Raw genomic sequence first — 22,400 nt, forward strand, 5'->3', positions numbered from 1 at the left:
AATCTTTTCCTTAGCCTTTGTTTCTGAGGACACATCTACAGCATAGACACATGTGCAGTCCTGCTGCCCACCCCAGCTTCAATGTCTCTAAGACATTATAGTGTTTATGTGACTTTCAGAAGACACTGGGTATGGTTTATTAGGTCAAACTCAGTGCTGGTTTAGTGTGACCTTAAACGCACAGTTCAAACTTCTCTTTTCAGTTCAGTCCTCTGTAAAACCTCCCATCTAAACAAGTACTCCCTAAACCCTTTGCAGAAGATCAGTGTTTTGGGCAGTTTTTCCATAGGAAGTTACGACAAAAAGAAAATTTCCTTGTCTGTTTAACTGGAATGAAGCGCATTTGCTGGAAAACAGGAGACCAATCCAGGAACACCTGTTTCTTTTACTAAACATATATTAATTAATTAATCTAATAGGGACTTGCCTATTAGTCCCTTTCCTATGATCTTTAAGGCTGAAGGTGATATTGACTGCACTTTGAAAATAAACACTGGTATTAGTTACTTGTCTTTCATATTTGTAGAAAAGCATAGAAATAAAAAATCCCTAGAATGCAGGTATGGGATGCCGTATTTTCTTTACAGAAAGATGGGAGTGTGAAAATAATTTTGCTGTTGATGTAAATTGTTCATTTATTATTCTAATTTCTTCTCCATACATGTGCTACAGTTAACCTCTTTGAGCTAAACAAAATATTCCAGTTAAATTTCACTTTTGGGCTTCAACCTTTGACCACCAATGAGAGTACAGTTGCATCTTGTGGGACACATTGAGCAGTCTTCACTCCTGCAGATATATAGGAGAATGGTGTAAGAAAGAAAAAAATACATGTAGAAATTGCAAAGGTACTGGGCAGTGAGAGGATCATAGTCTCTAACAGAAGGAAGTGTATGCACAACAGAAACAATTAGTGCCTGGACCTTTGCTGTGATTCGCCTCTACTCTCCTCCTTTCCTCTCTTTAGGATTTCAGTTTCAGGTGGAAGCATCCTTCTGTAAATTGTATGTGTCCTTCTACAGAGCTACTAACGTATCTGAAATCTTTTCACTAATCCTGCAAAATCAAATACAAATAATCCTATAAGCAAATAGTAAAAGGCAAGAAGGCTACCAAAGCTAAATTTTTTTTGAAGTTAAGCTAAAATTTTAAAAATACTGTGGCCTGGACGTTTTTAGACATAGTGACCACTATTGGCAGCTGGTATAAATGGATAGGATGTCTCCACTAAATCAATGGAGAATTGATTACCTGGTTCTACGCTCATAACTTGTTCATAGCAAATGTAATGGGATTTGCTTCCTTTTAGTGACAAGCTGTGGAAAACAGGATGATTAGTTCTATACCAGGAAGATCATTTCAGTCTTATTGCAGAATGACTAATGGAGCTTTAAAAATGTTGAGGTAATGTGTGTGTGCGCTGTATGTGGAGGGTGGGCAAAAATGTGATGTACATGAAACCTCAGCACTGAAAAGATGAACTTAGAAACCATCTTTTCAGTGAAAACTATTTAGTTCTCTTTTGCATTTTGAGAGGATTTAGAAGAATACATTATTCATAACGAAAGAATAGATAGAAAGTCAGTTGTTTCTGATGAAAGGTGGCGGGCACAAGCTTGCGTGTTTTTTAGCCATTTTATGTTACACGCTACTGCAGAAAAATCTGTCTTGTGCCTTGAGTAGTGTATTGATTATAATCAATTAGACATTTTACATAGACTAAGATATGCCCTACTGAGCAAAAACTGCATTGACAAAGAAAGTGTATTAATGGATCCTGGAAATTTTGGCATTAATTAGGCCAGCTGAGGTCTTAAATGAAGGAAAAATGTGCCATCATTTGATAATCCAATTTGTAGTTTGATTATTAGGTATACAATCGAGCATGTTATTACATTAAATCTTGAGAAAGGTTAAATAAAAGAAGGGTTCAAGCGATACAGTCATGACATGTTCAGCTGTCAAAACACCATTTTTCAGATGGTTCTGCTTTGGATCAAGAATTGCAATTTGGTTTGGGAAGTATCCTTAGGAGTCAGTATGGCTGAGTCGAGTTAAAGAATCAGATCTTTTGAGAATAAAATATGGACTCTTTCTCTTTTGATAAAAAGAAAAATACCCATAAGTTGAAAAAGTCATTATTGTAAGACTTTTTTTCTCTTCTGTGTTTTAGAATCAATATTATTTTTTGCCATTGGTATGTGTAATGAGCCGTAGTTAATATATGCTACTTAGCTTAATCCCTCTGAAACTCAGCTTTTCAGTATGAAAGAAAGGGGGCAGGAGGAGAATTAATATATACAAAGGATAAAACCTGGAAATATATTCATGACACCTGAGCCTCAGCTGTCAGTACATGGATAAAGTACAAGATGGGACAGTAGGTAGGATTTGGTTTTTTCTGTTGGCCTTGTGGTGTGAGCATATCATGTAGTCTTTCTGAGACTCTGTTCTTATTATTCAAATTGTTTTGCTAGTTGGAACCACATACATTCTTGTTGATGTAAAGTATCGTAATGAAACCGCAATTATAAAAGAGGAGCTGTGCAGCAAGAAATGATATTAAGATGAATTTCCTTTTGTTACGGAATGCCCACACTGCTGGCAGGTCTTTCAAGACTGATAGATATGGATCTTTGAGATAATATTGTAACATCCCTGAAAACAATCAAACAAAGGACAAAATTTTAAATTTTTGTGAAGGTACTTGGCAGAAGATTTGTGAATATGCGAATAGAAAAATGTAATGACTAAACATTTTCAAACCAAGTTTTATTCAACTCCATTTGAATGTGCTTTTGGGACCTGAGGAAGCTGCACTTACTGAAGGACCTAAGAGTTTGGACAGTCAAAACAGAGGTATCTGCCAGCCTGCTTCTCCCTCTTACAATTCCCTAGATTAGCAGCTGCTTTAGTTTGTGCCAATGAATCCCAAAAAGTTTTTTTTTGGCAGAAATTGTCAAAATATGGACTTTCTGGTCATAATTTTTCAGGGTTCTGTCATGTCCCATTGGGTAGAGTGTCATGTTCCATTGGGTAGAGGGGTAAGATATGATTACAAGCTATAGCTGCTGCTAATTCTCCCATACTGGCGGGATCCTTAAATATCTTAAAAGGCAGCTTTTACTGATCTCTCTTCAGTGCTAAAAAAGGAAAGGTTGTTGCCAGAATTTGACTGTAGTCAACCTTCTCTGAACATTTCCGAGATCGTAATATCAGCACGTTAAACTGAAAGAATCTTCGGCTGTGAGTTGGTTCAGAAATAACTGATGTGCCAAATACTGTTGTTTATTGATCAGAAAAAATCAGACTACTGAATATATCATAAGTATGAGATTAATGAAACCTATGGGTGATAGAAATGTGGTATAAACACTCCCTATTATTCTCTTAATTTTTTATGAAATAGTACTCAAGAGGTCCTTGTCGTGCGGTTCCAATGACTACTGCTTAGTTGCCTCACCAGTGAAGAGAAACCTGGCAGGGGAATCTGAGATCTGCGTTCAGTGATTTTATCTGTGAGAGTTTCTGTAAACAGTGCCTTTAAAGCTGATTTAGTGGAGTTTTCAATCAGCCTTAAACTTGAACGCAAACCCCATTCATGTTTCCTAAATATCATTAGTTTTCACTGTGGACAGAACTGGGCTTGCAACTCAGTCTACAGCTATTGACTCTCCTGGTCTTTCTGGTGCTTTTGAATTGTGCCTTCTCTGCCTTGAAGTTTTTCATCATTGAAATGGGAATAAAACCCTCCATCATCAAAATTATTGTTGATGATTCATATATCCCATCACTGTGTAAGATTTGAAAGCAAATATTTTAGCAGCTGTGTTTTCAACCACTGTTGCAAAGTTGTCTATAGATATGTCAAAAAGGTAGCCCAATACTAGTAAACCTACAATCTGTTCTGGATGTTGTACTCAGCCAAAGGTCACTCAGACCAGTAGAAAACAAAAATATATGGCTAGAGGGTGTGGAATAACTGTCTTTAGCACTTGTTCTTTCCTTTTGGCAAAGCCCTGTAGCTAGCAGTATTCTCTACTTCCGCATTGGTGGGCACATGTTCTGAAAGAGGGGGGAAAATTTTCTTCTGGAATAACTCAGTTTTTCTTCTGGAATAACAGTTGAGACTTGTGGGAGCTGAGTGGTTTAAATGAACAAGCTGTGGTCTCTGTGAGGGTGATGTACTTCTCTACATATAGGTAATAGCTTTTTATCGTTGAGTTGGAATGCGAAACAGGAGAGGCTTTGGAATGCGTGAGAGGTAGGTTCTGCTCATGCTAGACCTCTGTCTGAAATTGTCTCTGATCAGCCAAAAAGGAAATGCTGCTCTCCGTGTGAAATGATGGACGGATTTGTCCAGTTAGGAAAAAAATACAATGACAGGCAACCAAAATTTTCCTACACATATTTAACCAAAAATACTAAACAATACGCTTCATTTTGTCACTGGAAATATTTTGCTATGAGATGATGATTCATCACTGATCTTTGCTCTCTGCCTATGGAACAGCTCTCTTGGGAGGAAAATATAATCTATATCTGTCTTATTTGTTTGACAAGCCAAAAAAAATCAAGAAATGGAGTTCTGCTTTTGTTTCAGTGATTTAAAGTACATTTTGTAACTTTTTATTCGAAGAAGATGTTTGTAAACCTAGTCTAGAAAAATGCTGTTTTTATAAGCTTCAGAAGCGTGTTTCATTTGGAGTGAATGAATTATTCCTTGCCAACAGACAGCTGTAAATACATAAAACGCTGAAGCTTTTTCAGGCTTGGCTCAAATGCCAGCACAAAATCAATGATAAAAATCAATGCCTTATATGTGCAGTACTTTACTTAATCATTTAAAAAAATTATTTCAGTGAGACATAGAGGGCCAGATCCAGAACGAATTGTCAGAAATAGTTTAGATTCTATAGGGTTCTATTGATCTACTCCTGTGCTAGATCTGGCCCACTGCAGAAACTAAATTTAATATAACTATATTTTTTAATGTATATATTTATTAGTACTGAACATCATTGCGTTTTCTGCAGCCACAAAAGTGGATTATGTTCATGGCAAATTCTTTACATACATTAAGTATGTAATTGGGCCTGACATGCAACAAAATTACACTTGACATTTATAAGCTCAGGATTGAGTTTTCCATTTCATTTTGTGTAATTTATAAAACAAGTTCATTTCTCAAGTTACATCACTGATTACAACTGCTAATTTGCATGAATGATTAGGACACCCTTTATGAATTAGAGGTTATAAATAAAAATTGCAGCAAGTACGATCTTTCAGAAATATACTTTCTGCATTGATTTGGTATAGTTTGTTCAGATTTAATGATGTAGAATAAACCATTTAGTATCACGTTTTAAATATTTTTTAAGTACAAAACGACTAGTAGACATCACTACAGCATTCTGCTATGAAACATTGCTGATAAATAGGGGACACTATTTAGAAATTATTTCTTAAACTTCGTTCAGTATGTCTGGTGCTTATCCTTGCACTCTGTTGCGGTACTGGGATTATTAGGTGGTGCAAATGCTGTGGATTGCAGTGCTGGGTGAGGAATTAACCACGGAGTAAATCCTCTGGTATAGGTGAAGAGTCAGACTTTCAGAAATTATAACTGTGATGCTATTGACTTTACTTGCAGCTGATAGTCCTCATTATATCTAAAAAATCAGGAATTAACTCAAGTGGAAATTAAAATGTGTTAACATTATAAAAATGATCATGTTAATATTATTGTGAATGCACTTTCTCAATTCCTGACATCATGCATTTTAAATTCTTTTCTTAATACTTCGTCGAGGTAATTGCTCTCATTTAGTATCAGTCAGCCTGGTCCTCATGAAAAATATCCATTAAGCTCAGTAATAATTTTCAGCCAAGTAAGAAAAATGCAGACTGCATCTTGTATGCATTTTTTCCTTTTAGTGGGACATCCTTTTTTAAAGTAAGTAACCTGGCTGTTGTCATCTCTTTAATTGTTATACTGTTTTCTCTGGTTAATAACTAATACTTCTTTAATATACTTTCTATCTGTGACACCTCATTTATTATAAATTGCTAGAGCTTGTATTCAATACTTAGACCTATGATTGTACAGAATATATTAATTAGGTCATACAGCAGTTTATACCATTGGGTGAGAAAGATGAAGCAAGATAATTTATCCTGCATAAAAAGGGGTTATGAATCGTGACCAGCTTCTGATTGTACACATTAACATGGATTTCCAGACTTAAAATATAAATTTGTCCTATGGTGGTTTTTGTCACACTTTTGAGACAGATTTTTGTTAGTAATATAAGAAAAATTGTGTCTGTTCATCAATTTGCAAAGCTGACTGATTACATATTGAGACTAATCCCCAGAACACACATCACGTGTCAAGGCACAGACTGGATGACTTTTTGAGGTCTCTTAAATTTGCTTTCATGATTGTGCAATTAAATTGAAGTAATGAATAATACAATGCATTTTCATGTTTGGGAAAGATTATAGGCGGCCTCTGTTAAAATTCAACAGTATATGACCATGTTTATATTTTATCTGCTACATATTTGTCTATGCTGTTTATTTTTCTCTTCTGTCCTTTTAGAATTCACTCTTTTGCAAAAGATTGGAAGTACAGAATGTTATCAATGTAAGTTGTTTCACTTCGTAACAGCAATAATACCAACCAATATTACAGTCAGGAATGTAAGACAACATTAATTAAATATTGCCATCAAGAAGATGAGTATTTCCCGGCAAGGAAAAATTAGTTTGTGATTAAAAGAGCTGAAACCCTGTTGTCCTGAAACTCAGCGTTCATGGCAATGTGTAATTCAGTTACGCCTTGGAACACCATTGCAGTGTTATGAAATAAATGAAAATATATATCACGAGCAGGCATTTTGTTGTTCGTTATATTCGAAGTTAGGAGCGTATAGTTTTCTGTTCCATTTGAAATAACAGAACTTGGCTCAATAGTGATACACTTGGATACATTGAAGTGCAAAACATTTCTTTATGATTATCTCATGAAGATTGTACAGTGACTGGAAAAAACTGTTAAAAATGGAGACTATACAGGGACCACTTTGAAAGCTGAGGAAAACATGTAATGCACAGTCATGAGCAAAGATTTTGCTTCGTACCTGGCATTCATTCACAACAGCTGTGCGTGACATTAATTGTGTAAAAGGGTGTACAGTTATCTTTGCACTCCTTAAAATGGTTCTCTGCGCCAGAGGGCTGTTCAAAAATTCCTTTTGCTGCCAGTAGCCAAGGAGTTATTGCCACATTCAGAGACTGCGGGGAAGGCTGCGTCCTGTCCTATTTCCCCTGGCCATTCTCTGTACTAGTTGCGAAGAAGGGAAATGATGTGGCCCTCACTCCAGCGGCTCAGCATCACTGCGGGATCTCTCCATGCTGTGCTCATCACCCCTGCCTCCTGCTTTCTGTTAGCACGCTGTGAAGCAACTGCAGTGCTCTGAAGCCTGCCTGTTGGATGTAGGTGAACGTTTATTCACCGTTGTAAAATGAGCCTTGTAGAGACAAGCATTAAACCTGAGAGAAAGAGTGAAATCTTCATTCTGGGGCAGTTAAAGGCAAGGTTTCCATTAGCATCTGAGAGCCCATGGTTTTGTCTTGGCTGCATTGTGATGATCCTCCTGCCTGAAGCTGCTTCTCTTGTAGACAGACTTACACTGGGGTCAGTCCATGTAGCCACACATCCGTTGGCCAAATTCATTTTTCTTATGCCAGACCAAAGTAAACAAGATCTACAAAGACTCCTACAAAGAGAAGTTTTGGAGATGGCATTGTGTGTCAAGATTAATTGCTGCAGCTGTCTCGAAACATGTGGCTTTGTAGAGGGAACATTTTTCACATTAGCTGTACTAAGCTAATTGTCTTTCTCTTAATGCTATGAAAACTTACGTTGTTTTGCTCAGATCTGTGCTTTCTGAAGCACAGCATTCTTATAATGGTCTTTTAATAACTGATGCAATAGTATAGCATTGCATTTCAGTAGATGAGGAAGACTTGAGTCTCAAGTCTTACATGAGTGCAACTCCCTTTAGCTTTAAATAGGGATTTGACTGACGAATGAAATAACCTATATTTGATGAAACTGCTCTTGGAGACGGGACAGGGCAGGCTGCACAGTGTTTTTTTGGCCATGGAGTCAGCTGTATGAAGGCAAGGTAGGATGACAGATTGAAAGGCGCCACCAAGCCCGTTATTGCTGTTGCTTTTCCGGATCAGAATACAAATCCAGTAAAGGTAACAACTACTTTTGCAGCACATGAGATTATAGTAGCCCTGCTATAATCCCTGCTTATATAGGGGAGATGTTTTTCCTTCTCACCAGCAGATGAGAAGGCCATGTTCAAAAAGGCTGGGTGCAAAAGGGTGATCATTGTCTCCAAGGAACTATGCAGGAGTCAAGTAAATTTGCCAGATATGCTCAAATTAGAGCTGTCATGTGTCTGTGAGTGAACAGATGGAAATTGTGAATGAAGACCATAGCCTTCAAATGTCATTGGGAAAAACAATTCAGGTAGAAACAGAAAGCCCATCTAGGAGAAGAAGCAGCATGATAGCCCTAGGCATTGTGTTTGTTTCAAATTGGAGGACTGATCAGACAACTATTTCAAATGGATCTTGTACATATGTATGTGACTGATGAAAACTAATTTTCTCAGTAAAAATGTTTTATGACTAGGAAAGAATTGCCAGGGTTTTTTTGAAAGCAAGTAAGCAGTGGTCTAGGAGAGGAATCCATGCTAATTGTAGAACATTCCTTTATCTCACATTCCATTTTAATATAAATTAAAATTGTTAATTAAAGTAACTGACACTATTATTCCTTTAATTCTTCTGAATTTTCTGACACAATTTCTTTCTGTGGAATTGAGCACAAGTTTTCAATTGAGTTCACAAGGTGTTAGGTAGCTCAGGTTTTGCACATATTCACTTTGGAACATTTAAAGCTGTATTAGTATCTACATATTTTCATTGCAATCAAATCAAGACAGATATCCAGAAATGCAGATTACCCAAATTAATGAATAGTTTCAGATATTAAAATTGGAATGGTAGCTAATACATATGTCGAGTACAGCACTAGAAATAATTAGAAAGGAAAACATGAGGCTTAGTAAAAAGAATCATAAAAAGGGTAAGGAATTTACAAATAAGCAAATGACAGCAGTGTTAAATTGGGATGTATTGTGCCACAGGGGGTTTGGAACTGGAATTTTTCTGTTCCTGAGATAATTTTTTTTAGTTTAATAATTTCACTGTTGCTATCGGTAAATATTGGGAGTGTACTGGTGAAATTTGCTCATATCAGATAGGCAGAATTGCATCAGTAATACAGAGAAGGATTGGGATATCATATAGGAGAAGGTGAATAGCCTTTCGGACTGGTATAATAGAAATGCAGTTAAATATTAAGTAAGGGTCACTTATTAACATCAGTTTTCAGCTATAAGATCCCTTCCAGTACCGTATATTTTTGCTCTTGTTAATTTTGGATAGTCTATATTTCTTATTGCCTCTGGTGGATTTTTAATTATTTTGCAAATCACACCACTTTTTTAAACAAAACTGGAAAACGATGAAATTATTTTTACAATAAAAATCACTTCTAAACAGAATTACTTTAAACATGAAAAAAGCAGTACTCACTGAATTGTAAACCCCCAAAAGCAAAAATATGCAATGAAAGCTGAAAAATTTTTCAGCTTTTATAACAACAGCAGCCAGTCTAAAAAGAGTTGAATCTTCTGAAACAGATGCTGTCTTGTGATGGAAGATAGATTGGCCTGTGAGCCTGAATAAACTTTGTCTCTAATTAGTATGCAAATCTCACCTGCTCCAGGGTTCTTCCTCTTTCAAAAACTATGATCTATTTAGTGTTTCTGCGTTTTCTGGTGAATAATCTCACCCAGGAGGTTTCTTTTTCATTCCAATTTTTCTCATACCTGTAATTTTCAAAGCATGCTGTACTATTTTAGTCAATGTTTTTTTCTAAGCAACAAGCTGAGAAATATTAGCATTTCTGAAATTAAAAAAAAACACCAAACAACCAAACCCTGAAAGCAAATTCAAACATTTAATAATAAAAATATTTTTACTTAATCCTATAGAGTAAAATTCTATATTGCAATGTATATTTATTATATATGTGAAATACATATAAAAATTACAGAGGATGATAGTTGTATTTAGTTCATCTTGTATGCTTTTGACTTGATTAGCAGAATATTTAGTACCAGAATGTTCAATAAAGTATATAAATGCCTTTAAATTCCAGTCGCATACCATCAAAAATGGTGATACTTTCAACACAAGCAGGATCCCATCTTAGTCAATGTCATTGACAGAAGCCTTGTCAGTATATTACGAAGTATAGAAGTTTTCTAAATTTCTGTGAAATTCTGAAAAAAGGTTTGCTTACACAAATCTGATTGCTCCTTCCCCTCCTTGTTCCTTGATACGATTCCCTGTGTGTCGCCATGGAACATAAACAAAGCACCTAAATAGCTGGACCTGATTCAGGATGTGGATCTCTTGACTGATACATTCATTTCATGCAACTTCAGACAACTCCTTTTGAGACTCTACCTTTTAAAAGGACCAGCCTTTTATTCTGCTGTCTAGATAGGAAAGTTAGTTTTCTAAGCTTACATAGTCAAAATCTTCATAAGATTCCCCTCCACTATGCAAGTAACCCTCTGGGACTGAATGTGTGTGCACATGCACGCTCACATGCATACACGTGTGATCATGGCCTGTGATGGAAGTTCCTGCATGTTTTGAGGTCTTTGCATATGCAATGGATGACAAAACTGTACATTACACCTTAGACTGTATATGTTTGTATACAGTGATTGTCTATACGTATTATCATGAGGCAAGAAGCTTATTTGGAGTGTCGTATGAGTACTATGGGACTGTATTTGATGGGGTAATCTCTTTTCTGTGAATTGCATGAAATCATTTAGCTATGCTTGTTCTATATGCATAATTCATCTTTGGTGGCCTTGAAATAATGAAAAAAGAATTAATGACACCTGTATTTTATTTTCTAGTTGTGTGCAGGGTGTATCCTCGAACAAGTCACTTAGGTGCAGATCCTGAAAGGTTTTCAAGGCTGCAATTAGTTCTAAAGGCATCTTTAAAGGTTTGGCCTTTAATCTTTCTAGCTTTGATTTCTTTAGCTGTAAGAAGAAAACGTTCCTATGAACATATCTCTGCAGCCCCTTGGAGACTCTTGGATGAAAGGTCCTGTAAATGTGAAAACTATGTTTTAATTGTTTTCTTAGTGGCCAGTAAAGGGAATTTTGCATGGAATATAGCATTTGGAACTACAGGGGTTTGCAATGTTTATCAGAATCAAGAAACTTACCATACATATTTATATAACTATTACAAAATAGAAGCACCAAACATAAATAATGCATGAAAATATTTAAAGTATATTTTCCCTACTTTTTTAAAAATAATTTTATTCAACTGGGTAGGCAGCACTGTTGAAGATCTGTTGAGAAACTCTCTCAGTCTCCCAGGAGTGGTGCTTCTTGGTAAAAGGTAACTATAGAAAATTGTTTTAGCATTATGGATTTACCTGATTCTAGTTCAATGCTCAGAGGTGGAACCAGCAATCTTCTTTGCTAAAGACAGTTCACAGAATTATATTACAGGTGCCAAGCTATAAAATTGTCTGAGACAGAGAAGAGTAATAGGTCAAAGAGAAGCTGTAAGTCGAAACAGTCAAGAAAGTGAAGGCTCTGCATCACCATTTCCAGAATGATCACTGTGATTTTGATTTCGAGTGTAAGAATGCACAGCAATTGGTGGAACTTTGTGTTCAACAACACGTAAAAGCGAAGGAATCAGTCTGTGCTCTTCAGTGGCAGACAGGTAGAGGACAGGTCCTTTGCAGCTGTTATACACTCGCCTGGAGGAATGGGAGTGGGGAAGCGTGTCCGGAGCTGTCTGCGCTACCCGGGGGGCTCCTGCTGCTGACCGCTTGCACAAGTCCCTGCTGTGGAAGAGATCTATTTTTCCCATTTTACTATCTTGCTTGCAACAGGTTAGCCCTGTGCAGCCTGTTTACATGGCTGTTTTCCTGCTGTGCTCACCAGAAGACCAAGTCAAGTTTAAACAGAAAAGACCTAGTAGGTAGCCAGTTCATCAAGGCTGATTTTAACTACTCGGGTCTCTGACTTCATTTCAAAGCCTTTCTTAGGCACGTTTAGCTATTCAGAGATAACCATGCTTTTTCAAGTTTGAATTTCTGTTAATCTTAGATAAATTTCTTGTCCAGATGAATCCCACTAGGCTCAGAAACAGTGCACAACATAGGGTTGAGCATTGGGACTGCAAAAAGCCATACTGCTAGTAAGCTATATTATATTCACACAATAAGTAGACAACTTCTTAACTGTTCTCTATCACGTATTAACAATATATTGAAGGTACATGTGTATAAAAGGACATAAGGAAGTACTTGAGTCAGAGATGAATAATCTTCAGATCAAATAGACATTATGTTTACCTCATTGGAAGGAGCTTCTTAGAGTTTGGACTCAAATTATAATAATTAGATATTGAGGATAACAAATATTATACGTATTGTTTACAGAAGAAGTAGAGTAGTTTATAATACCTGATACACTTCAGCTAACCTGTCTAGAAATGCTTTACAGACTGGTAGGTTATCACTGGGAAGGAAACTCAGACCTTTCAATCATATGTTGGTTGCTGGATTGTGTTGGGTTTAAGTGGGTGTTGGGTAGTGGGGGAAAGGCTACAGCAATAACCCCTGAAAGAGCTGCTGGGAGCTTCCCTGGCTGCAAGTGGGACCCGCCTCTGGCCACGGCCATGCCAGTCAGCGTCTCTTTGAATAACATATTTAAGAAGGGACAAAGAAACCTGTGCCGTGCGGGACCTGGGGTGAAGAGAGGGGGAGGTGGGAGGGCCCTGGCCATGAGACCTCCTGGGCAGGTGGCTGCCTGAGCTGGGATGCCGCTACTTGACTGGAGATGGCCGCGGTGGCGCAACTCGGAGAGCCCCAAAGCACCCTGCTCCCATGGAGCCTGCTGGGCAGGGTTTGTCCTGCCGGGACTGCTGAGGTTCTTCAGGCCGGGCATGGCTGCAGCAGAGAGAGGACTGAGATCTGAGAGAAATGGCCATGCAGACATTAGGTCAGGGAAGACGGAGCGGGAGGAGGTGTGCCGGAGCTGGATTTCCCCTGCATCCCGTGGTGAGATGGCAGCGGCCTCTCTGCTGCCATGAGAGAAATGGTGGAGCAGAGATCCGCCTACAGCCCGTGAAGGACTCCACCCTGGAGAAGAGATGCCTGTGCCTAAGGGAGTTCATAGAGGATTGTCTCCTATGGGAAAGGACCCCACGCTGCTGGAGATTAACATTTGAGCAGAGATACATCTGCAATCTGTGGAGGACCCCACACCAGAGTGGGTGGCTGCACCCTAAGAAGCCGTGATTCTGTGAGAAAAGCCCACGCTGGAACAGTCTGATGGGTAAGGACAGGATTTCGTGGAAGGGACTCATGTTAGGGAAGTTGTGGAGAACTGTCTCCCATGGGAAGGAAACCCACATTGTAGCAGGGGAAAAGCATAAAGAGTTCCTGAAGAGGAAGGAGCAGCATAAACAGTGTGTGACAAATTGATCTGCAACCCTCATTCTCCATCTCCCCGCACCACTGAGGGGAGGAGGTCGAGCCAGTAAGAAGGAAGGGATAGGAGAAGGTGTGTTTTATAAGATTTGGCTTTGTTTCTCATTGTCCTCGCTGATGTAATTGGAAATGAATTAATTGGTTCATCCTCAAGTCGAATGTGTTTTGCCTATGAACATGGTGGATGATCCCTGTTTTTATCTCGGCTCTCAAGCCTTTCGTTGTATTTTCTCCTCTCCTTCCCACTGTGGGGAGGGCAGAGTGAGCAAGCAGCTGTGTGGTGCTTACTTTCCAGCTGGAGCTAAACTACAACATCGATACATTAAAATTTGTGTGAGAATTATGGACTAAATATCAGCTTAGAAGGAGAAAGACCTAATTCGGTAAAGTAGGAAAGAGGCCTCAGTTATGCTGAAAAGAGGTGGAAACTCTCAGTGCCTCACCAGATTCAACTCTTGAGTGTTCAAAATAATTCAAGCCTTTATATTCACAAGATAGTCTTTTAATATATTCATTTTAATGTAGGACTTCAAAAATCTGATTTGTGGGAAAACTAAAATATTTTAAATAAAGTAAGAGAGCTAAGATTTATTAAAAAAGAGCATTGAGATATTTTTCACAGTTCAGATTAATTTAGGATCCAGCTAATAAAGAAACCACTCCAAACTCTAACAATTTTTGTAAAGTTTTGAACAGTTTGGTACTTTTCATCTTTATGTTTCCTGATTTAGTTTGGTATTCCTGTTTGTCAAATTATTTTCATTATGATAGGCTTTTATATAAAAAAAGGCTTATAAAATGAGGTTAGAATACTGTAGATTTAAGGAAATCTAAAGGAAGACCATCAGGAACATTTATACTGAAGGTCTAGGAATAATTTGTAGTAATGCAGTAAAATTCCACACAAGTAGTAGGGCTAAACCAAAAGAAGCTGAAGCAAATTTACTCCCGAATTTAATGCTGAGAAAGCAATATTCAAGAGAGTGCAATGAATTTTCAGCTCATTATTACAAGTATGTCTTTGGACCTAACATTATTGGTTATATTTCTAATTACCTTACATTCAAAACATTACTGGCTAACAGAAGTGAGATTCTTTGTATTCTGCTTCTTCCGTTCCAAACTTGGTGTTTCCTATTGGTCTCAAAAGAGTTAAGCTCAGAAGGAATGATAAAGTGGCCACACATCCTGGGAGATTTCTGTTTCTTTCGGTTTCCCTCTTGCACAGATGGATTGAGCGAGCGAGCTGCTCTTGAGGCAGGTTTCTCAGGCAGACATGAAACCAGAGCAGATGCTAGCAGACCAGGCAGTGATGCATATACTTACCTTTTTTTTTTTTTTTTGCTCTCGTTCTGTTAAATACATTTGTTATCTTGAAATGAGTCTGACAAATAATAAATTTTATTTAGAAAGCTGAGCCATCATCAGCTGTAAAGATGCACAGTGGATAGAGTGAGTTTTACCCATGCTCAATGCCTCATGAACTTTAAATTTCATTAATTTTCTATAGCCAGAAAAATAAAGTGAAAACACATTTAAAATGGAAATTACAGAGTTTGCCAGTGGTTTTTGTGGAAGAATAGAATGAAAAGAAGAATTAAATGAAGTAATTACAAGGAGTGCTTCTTAGACTTACTTATATTCAGGAAGAAATCAAAGGTCAGGATAATATTTGATGGAAAAAGAATGAGACATGTGGTGGTTTTTGGTACTTAAAAAACAGCCTTCCTAAAAAACTTCCTAAAACTTCATAAAAAACAGAATAAACTGGTTGCTGTCAAAGAAGGTTTGTACAACTCCTTTGAAAATGACATTGAAAAATTTTCACTTGGGTAAACTTTCAAAGCACAGCATTTGGTTTGCTGTACCACACACCTATACCCCATTTGCTCCTACCAAAGCCAAAAGGAGGTCTGAATATCACACGAATCTCATTTTTGTCAGCTAAGGAGATTCATTGAAGATGCAGAAGCAATTTCATCCAAAGAATAAAGAAGAAAAAAGAAAAAGAAAACATTCTCCAAATGCCTTGCAAACCTTATAATTTCCCACTTTGTTTTTGGGAAATGCTGTCTTGAATATAAAAATTCAAGCTTTTGCAAACAAACTCTCTTTAAAAAAATCTACTTAGATTTTTATCAATATTATTCTGTTCTTTTTTTTTTTTTTAGTGTTTTCCCTGGGTACTCCTTGTTTTAGATGAACAATCAAAAGAGACAACACACATTTTTTAGCTTCATCCTGGTTTCTTTTTCATTCTAGCCAAGTTCATCTGTATGCCACAGAACTGTCGAACAAAGAAGCATCACTTTCAAATATTCACAAGGGAAGGAAATTATGTTTTCCTTGTGTGGGCTCTTTTGTTTTTGTTTTGGGTTTTTTTTTCGATGTTCCAGTTTGCTGTACAGCTATAATCTCTCCTGCTTTGTAGGGTGTGTGTAATAAATGGGGTTTGAAATTCCTTAAACACTTTAGCTTCGCTTCAGCTATTAATCTCAGCAGCCATTTATTGGTTTGTATGCTACAAAGCAATGGAGATTATCCTTTAATTAATTCCATTGAGGGGTTCAGCTGCCACCATCAACCACAATATGGTTTCATAAATTAATCTTGTAGGGGGAATATAATGCAATTTATATTATAACATTTATATTAAAATGCAAGTAATAATACTAGAAATCCTGTGTAACAAAAAGATATATATGTATATATATGTGTATCTCCCAAATGCAGTAATTGAAAGAAGAACTGCATATTCCATTTTCAGATATTCATTTTATTCAACTGTTCTAAGTATGTTTCAGAATCCATAAGAAAATAAAAAGATAAGGTTTTCTTGACACCTACATAGGTAGCTGTCTTAAAAATTATGAAGTGACATCTAGATATATGAAAAATATATCATTGATCTTTAGAGCTCTGCTTGAGATCTAACTTTCTCACTAATGTGTTTGTACTATTGTAGCTTAATCAGTTACAATAATGCATAGTTGTACATGTGAATATTTTTATGTTATGAATACTAGAGGGAGAACATAAAATACTGCCTAAAGTATTGCCAAAATGTTTTGATCTCTAGAAGCTGAAAGTTCTTGGCATGGGCACCTTTTCTGTAACAGGGGACTGATTATGTTAAAAAATATCTTAACTAGGCTTTTTTCTCTAGTATGACACTAAGCTGAACTTAGCTGTTAGTTTGAAAAAGACAACAGCTATGGCCTGGTTTAAGACTAATTTGTGTGCTGGTAGTGTTTGTGTAAGCAGAACAAGTTTGACTGCCAGGAAAATGTTGTGCAAATCTTCTTTATTTGATGCCATTACAATTTCAGTCGTACCTAACTTCTGACGGATGTGGTAGAAACAAGTAGGGAGGCAAGATGGTTCTTCTGCGCTGAACCAGCCTGAAGTCAGAAGCTGGGCAGACCTCAGGAATTCCAGACCAGTTCAAACTGGCAAAGTAAGGTATTGTTATCAGTGATGTTCCTTTCCTGAGTACTGCTTTCAGTAGGATTTCTTGCAGATTGGCAGCCTTATCTGTGCTAAGAAATTAACCAGAGTGCATGTTCTCCCTAAAAATCTTCATATAGCATTATTAATTAAGTTAATTAATTAAGTAGAATCCTCAAGACAATCTGCAGAAATAGCTTTATTAAACCCCTGAGCATTGTAAGATATTGCAAAACCTCTTTGTGGATTCAATGTAAATCCTGATATTTCACTGATCTGGGCAAAAAAAATGCAGAGCTTAAAAATGGAAAAGTTTTCTATACTAATAACTTTTTTGATTATACAAATCAGAAGTGCTGAGTTATTTTTCATCTTAATAGATAGACATTTCTGTGGTTAACTAGTTAATAATTTGAGGGATGATTCCAATATATAAGTTGTTTGCTGGCTGTGGAGGTCCAGTGTATTGATCAAGTTTTGAAAGGACGGAAGCAGAGCTCTGAGCTTGCTGAAATATTACTGAATGTGCTGCTTTGAGAATTTGCAGTGTATAACAATAGAAATTACAACTACTCAGCGTCACAGAGAAGCTGATGGAAAACACTATGTGGTTTAGAAGCTTAAATCATCACAAAGGGCTGATGTGAGAGCAGACTCGCGACACCTATCCAGGCTCTGATGTGTCAGTGATGTGCAGATGTGTTTGTATTGTGAAGGATGCTGCACATTAGCAGCAGAATTGTGTTCTCAGTGAAAGCAGCCCTGGGAAGGCATGTGTGTTCCTAAGTAGCTACCAGAGAAAAGGTAGCCAGAACATACTACATAAATGCAATCTACCTTGCAAGAGCTACTGCTTAGGACTGCTCAGGAACTGATATTTCAGTCCATGGGCTGCAGTCACCATCCAGGCTGAATTCATTCACTTAGCAGGAGACCCAGGGCATGAGATTGTTCCTGGGAGCAGACCTGTGGTTCCACTCCTTCCTCTGGTGATTGACATAATTCAATCCAATGTACAGTGGAAACGTACCCACCAGGACCTGCTTAGTACTTGTAGATGAACTGACCATCTTAATGTCATAACAGACAAAATACAGTTTGTGTGTTTACAAATGGATCTCTTGTTTGTTGGGTTTTTTAAATTATTTTTGGGGGTTTTCTGATGTCGTTGGTCCCTCTTGGATCTCTCAGTTCATGCAAAGCAACAAGGCTCTGTAATAGATATTACAGAAAAATGGTAACTACGTTAGAAATCGAAAACTACACTTGAAGCATCGACTCTATGATCATATTTCCATGTTTTCTATTTTACTGTTTGCAGTAGCAATTATCATTTTTTTGACTCAGGATGCTTATATATTTTCAGTTAACATAATATGGTGATATGTTGAACTGAAAAAACACTGGATCTACTGATAAATCTGACTTTCATCAGATTTGTATTGAGTCTTTCACGCTAATATGTGGAGCAGGTCAGAAGTGTTGCAAGATTATCTGTTATCTGACTAACAACAGCTGTGAAGTCATAATACTCTATATATGTAGTTTACTGTCTGCACTGACTAATAATGTAAATTCATCTGATAACTGGATGAGAAGCAAAACCAGTTCGTTGAATAAGAGAAACTGAAAGCATAGTTCAAAGCCTCCTCAGCCAAATTATCCGGGAAGAAACACGATACACCCAATTTATTAAGGCTGGGGTTGATACTGTATTTAATTATTTAATAGAAAAATTTTGACAGTTTAATCATAGTGTATAGTTAGATTTTAGTGAACCTGCTTTTTCTGGATTCCAGCCAATAAAAATGATTTCCTATTTGCTTGTCTTATTTTTATCTGTAGAAATTAGTACATCTGAACAAAAGGATATCCTTTTAGAAACAGAAGTTAATGCCTCACGGTTCATTTATATTAAATCCTCACAGGATCTTTACTCGTGATGGACTCTTTAGTAGCTTGTTATCATTCTCATGTTATAATATTGACTGACTAATCAAATGAAAAAGCCGGTTGCTACATGCAAATCCCCATATGTCAATAATGATCTGTTCAAATCTTTAAAACAAGGTATAAGTCATGGACAAGGCCATGAAATAGCTCTTGGGTACACGTAAAGTTCTAATTTAGGAGCTTAAAAGGAAAAGAAACTTTTTTTTGAGAACTATTCAGCAACAAATTCTGGTAACTAGGAACATTGTTACTCTTTGTATATCCTTTTGGACAGGCTCTTCACATGAGGTAGTGATGGCAGGGGCGTTGGAACTAGATGATCTTTGAGGTCCCTTCCAACCCTAACCATTCTATGATTCTATGATAGGGTGCATGTTCCGTTTTGGCTGTGGGTCTCTTTGCCTGCCTTGTTATTTTTACCTCTGTCTTGGACCAGCTCTCTAATAGCTGGTGGCACAGGGCTAGCAGAAAGTGCCACCCAGGTGACCATTCTCCCCTGTTTAGGCATGGGAACACTGGAAAGGACCCAAGAGTATCACTTGCCATGTAATGCTTGACCTTTCACATGGCATTGAATGCATTGAGTCATTGAAGCACTTGGGACTGCGTGTAATGTCTTCTCCCTCTTCATTTAGTGCATATGAGTAGCAGCACTGGGGATCCGGGTTGAGACGCCAAAACAATTAATCTAATGCACCACACAATTGGAAAAGAGAATTTGTGTCTTCCCACAGAAGACAATAGTGTTACATTGTGCCTTTCTGAGTACAAAGTTTATAAAAACAGAAACCTTGAAAATCAAGGATGTGGAGTTAGGGTGCGCACTCAGATAAAAATGCCCTTCATCCTGAGATGTGTACTGGGCAACCAGAGCAGGCAGCTCTTACTCATTCTGAGATGAAGAAGTGAGAATACATATGACACAGGTGCATGTGGCATCAGGCACTATGAGAGGAGTTAAGGTTGATCATCAGCTCCATCATTTGTGTTTTTCTAAAGTTTTGGTTTGGCTGATGTTATAAATGTGTACAATTTTCCGCTAATCAGTGTAACATCACATTCATGAGCAATTGTTTGTGAAATTATATTTATCAGTTAAGATTATAGCTAAGGCATGCCTGTGATTAGCTAAAGGCAGAAATGTTACGTGATTCTTAAATGTTTTTTCCCTTTCTTAAATCTTCTTCCAACAAAGTGTTTGAACGAGCAGTCTGACAGACCAGAAAGAAAAATCACAGAAATATAATAAGTGTTATGATGTGTTGTTTATTACCAGGCTAAGATGTGTGGATCTTCTTATCCTTCTTTGTGACATCCTTTGACTGTTCTGTCACTATTTCCCCTTCATCTTCTCTCATTCTCATCCAGTTAGAACCATTATGCCTTAAGAACCCAGCAGCAAGTAAAAGGTCTGCTCCTTGTTCTCTCATTCCTTTTGACTCATCTTGCACCACAGGCAACAGATCCTGCATGGTAACTCATTTCCCTTTTTGAATTTTGCTCTGCTTCCCCCCCAAAAAAAAGCAAAATTCTCAGTAAAAGTATATGTTGTGGAGTAATAATAGAAGTTAAAAACAATTAAGAAATATTTTAGTGTTATCAGAAGTATTGCTTCAACTTTATGCCTGTGGAAAATATAGGTGAATGTGTTAATAATAAGATAATTTGGAAAAGCTAGATGCTGGACTAAGGTAACTACAAGCTGAGAACGTCAACTGTTTGAAGTACTTTTTGAAGCACATCAAATTATAGGACAACCTGAGTAAACATGGAGTTCAGAGTATAGAAGTGCCTAGCTTTAAGCCCAGAAGAGAACTCTGAAGTCTTTTTTTATACTGTACTACTAAAGAATTGCTTTTTTAGGTACACCTTGAATAAGGGTGAAGTAAATTCTTCCTGTAAGTGGTTCCCTTTCTTCAGACATCAATAGGTGTTAAGTTTTGATATCAGTCCTGTTACTATATCCACCGGCAGATTTTGCAATATAGGATGTAGAGCTTTCCCTGAGTAGGGCATACGCAGCCCTGTAGTCAAAAGGTGGGGATGGGAGAGCAGCCTGACCAGCCCTGGAGGCATGATGTGCTTAATGTCTAGGATATCTTACCTTTGTAATGCAATGGGAATGGACTCTGTTGGATCAGGTGATGAAGTCCTGGTGCAGGGCAACATTCAGGAGAGATGTTTATTCACTGCATTTTTTCTGGTCCAAAAGCCAATATGCAAAATGCAATCAATCGAAGGGCTGATTAATTACGCCCGACAGGAGCACCATAAGGAAGGCCTGAGTACAACACTGTTGTACGCATGACTGACTGTCAGCGTTACATCTGGGGACGAATGAGGAAATGGGGACTAATGAGACCTCCGCTAATGCCTCCTCCTGCCACCTCCATTGCACTGCCTAGCTTCAGTGGAAATGGAATCTTAATTAGACATTCGAGGAAGTGATTGTGGTGAAGGATTTTGAAGCATTTTATCAGGCATTTTCTACATCATACACTGAATTCCTCGGTGTCAGGGAGGATCAAGGGATATGAGAGCGTGATGGATAGATGAAGTGATTGAAAAGTAAGGTGTTATAGCGGTATGGACAAATCAGACAATAATATAAAATTAAAGCATCAAGATTTTATAGACAATAGGGCTACCTACAGAAAGTTCTTTGTTTTCACAAAGGTTTATGTTTTCAAACAGAGTAATTATTGAAGTTTTGTTGAAATCAGTGTAGTTACAAGCACAAAATCTGACCTAAATAGGAAAACAGGAAAAGAAAAGCATTTCCTCCCCTCTCCTCCAATATATAATCTTCCTTGAAATGTGAAAAGGTCCTCATGCAAAATGAAAGCAGATTTAGAAACAGTGAGAACATCTAAAAAAAATAGACTGTTCCGAGGATTTGTAATAATGATTTCTCCTGGCTATCGCACTCTCTTAGATAAAATAGAAGAAAATTTCTACCTGAAAACAGCAGATTCTGAGTTCTCTAGAGGTTTAATCTTTCACAGATACCAAGAAAGCTGAGCTGAGTAAAAACCCGGAGCTCTGCAAAATATAAGTTTCTGATGGAATGATGTTCTGTTTTGTGAACTACACCATTTATCTTTATTTCTTTGTAGGTGATGCTTTCTGTGAATACTTCTGAACTGGGCCATGATAAGAGTAAAAGCGGATGCAGGAAGTCTGTATGATATAAATAATGATTCTGCTTGACAAAGTACTTTTGACATTTTAAGAGGGATACTGTTGAGCAATTTGCTCTGGTTTGTTGCTCTCCCATGAAAGAGCTAATTTAGTCCAG

This window comes from Tauraco erythrolophus, chromosome 3, assembly GCF_009769465.1.
Source record: "Tauraco erythrolophus isolate bTauEry1 chromosome 3, bTauEry1.pri, whole genome shotgun sequence".
In the NCBI taxonomy this organism is placed as follows: domain Eukaryota; kingdom Metazoa; phylum Chordata; class Aves; order Musophagiformes; family Musophagidae; genus Tauraco; species Tauraco erythrolophus.